The 2,486-nt window shown below is 35.7% G+C and overlaps 1 pseudogene; it reads left to right on the top strand.

The window, feature by feature from the left end:
- LOC106752880 overlaps positions 1–1,791 on the top strand; it is a 14,196-nt pseudogene extending 12,405 nt beyond the window's left edge.
- Positions 1,792–2,486: the final 695 nt, after the last annotated feature.

Genomic DNA, 2,486 nt, shown 5'->3' with positions numbered 1-2,486 from the left:
TTATAGATATTATATGTAAAAAAACACACATATATATATAAACATTTTTCTAGAAATTTAGAACAAAATTTTACCATTTATTAAGTAATTTGAAAAGAAAAAAATATATTCAACAGCAAAAATAAGATTGAATCAAACTTATTTAAGAATTTGAGTCATGTAAATGCTCCATTAATGAGTCATATAGGGTATTTTTAGAATAAAAGAAAATAGTGGGAAAGTTTAGAATATTTTTGAAATAAACTAAAATAGTGGGGAGGTGCAGGTCCCACTTGGGGAGGTGAAAGGAGCAACACCTAGCTCATAATACCAAGCCCACATAAAATCTAGACTACTTGGCCCAGAATACAAGACCCAAAATTATTCTTACTCTACTAAATCTTCATGATGACTTAAGATGACCAAGAGAAATATTCTAGACCCATATTTCATAGATGTCTCTAACTCTTCATGAATGTGCTAGGTCATGACAAGGGGTATATCATCACTAGTACAAGAGTGCATACTTGATCGTGTATCAACATAAAGTTAATTCAAGAACTTATATACTAAACAACAATAAAAATAGTATATTATCGTATTACAAAGAACAACTCTTAGAGAAAAAAAAAATAGTGTCATGATAAAAGTTTAATTTCATAACTTAAAAAGTAATTATAATATATATGATAATTAAAATCGAAGCACTTAGTTGCATAACATTTTACGCAATATACAAATTTTAATAATTTTTTACATCATTTAATCATTAGTGCTCACTTTTAGATATATATAAAAAAGGTTTAAACCATCCAAGCATCCCTATTTTCGTTCGATTTTCCCATTTTGGTCCCTTTCTTTTAAACTTTCCCAATTGAGTCCTCAAAACTGTTAATTTGAAGCAATTCAGCCCCTACCGTTAAAAATCATTAACGGCCGTTTGAATAGGGCTGACGTGGCATTGAAAATGAATTTTATATTAAAAATTATTAATGAATATATGTTTAATCAGAGATTTAGAAGGGTAAAGTGGGAATAAGAAATCTTTGAATACATCCTCTCCTTTCTTCTTCTCAAAACCTTCTTGAATCTCAGATCCACTTGCAAAGGTTTCTGACCTCTCATATTCTCTCCCTCCTTCGTTTCCAAACACTCTTCTCCTTCTTCCTCTTCTTCTTCTTCTTCACCCTTCTCTTACTCCCACACCCTCAATTCTACTGCCACTTCCCTTTCTACGATTGCACACTCGGCACATGGCGCAACATCTCTCTCTCACTCTCTGATCCTTCACTGCAATGTTTCCCTTCCCTCACCATGGTTGTCTCCTCTGGTGGTCTCTTCTGCCTATCTGATTCGCTATCTTGCTCCTTGATAGTGAGCAACCTTCTGGCCAAGTCTTCTAGAAAGATTGAGTACCCAAGTTTGTCTCTTCACTTGGAGCATCTCACTTTTGTCTCTTCACATGGAGCATCTTATAGGCTGCTACAAACTGTGCATTTGTTTATGATTCAAATGTTCGAAGTTGGAAACGGTTTGACGGTTTTGGTCCGGTTCTCGACGACAATCATCACCAAAAAGGTGTTTTTTTCAAAGGGGGTATATTTTGCCACCCAGAACCGTTTTCTGTGGTGATATTTGATTTGGGGAGTGGAAGGTGAGAAAAACCCATTGGGGGGTTACCGAGTCATTTTTTGATGATACTTAAGAGTCATAATTTCAGAATAAAAGTTTGATCTTATGCCCAAGGGTTCCTTATTGGCTCTGTAGGGTAGTCAGTCGCGAAATTTTCTTTCATTATTCTAAAGAGTTTGAAATTCACACTTCCATTTTTCGCCTTAAAAAAATTAAATAAAAAATAAAATGCGTGAAATATTGGCATATTTAATGACTATACAAATTTTATTTAATAAACAATAACTATTTTCATAAACGAATTTCTAATTATTTCAAACAACTGAGATAGAAAGGTACGTACATTTAATTTTGTTGACGGGTCTCTCTAAAAGCTATGGAAAGAATTCAGAGAAACAAAAACAACAACATGCATGAATGGAATTGAATTTGATCCCAGGAACCCATGTCAAATAAACACATGCGTATATTTTAAAAAAAAAGAAAAAGAAAAAAGTGGTGATATTAGTAATAAATGAAAATGAAAAATACAATTGAAATTAATTTGATGAGCACAGCAGAAGAGAGGTTGGGTGGTTGTTTCTCAGAGTGTCTGTGGCTGTGGTTGGTGGTTTGGAAAGAAGGAATGAGTGAGTCTAAGTCGGATCAACAGCGGCAGTAACCTCTTTAATGTTCACGGGTTTGCCTACTCTCTTCTCCGATCATTTTCCCTTTCTCGGAGATTTACTCCACCCAGGAAGCACCACTGCGATTGCGCCTCCGATTCACCATCTGTGGCCGCTGCAGGCGCCGTGCCCTACCTCAACCCGTTGAAATGCTTGAGCCCAGTCCTGTTCCGGCGCCTGTGGTCTTGGGGGAGCGGTTGACGGGGTCGT

This window comes from Vigna radiata, chromosome 2 (genome assembly GCF_000741045.1).
Source record: "Vigna radiata var. radiata cultivar VC1973A chromosome 2, Vradiata_ver6, whole genome shotgun sequence".
NCBI lineage: Eukaryota > Viridiplantae > Streptophyta > Magnoliopsida > Fabales > Fabaceae > Vigna > Vigna radiata.
This window is presented reverse-complemented; position numbering and strand designations above follow the sequence as displayed.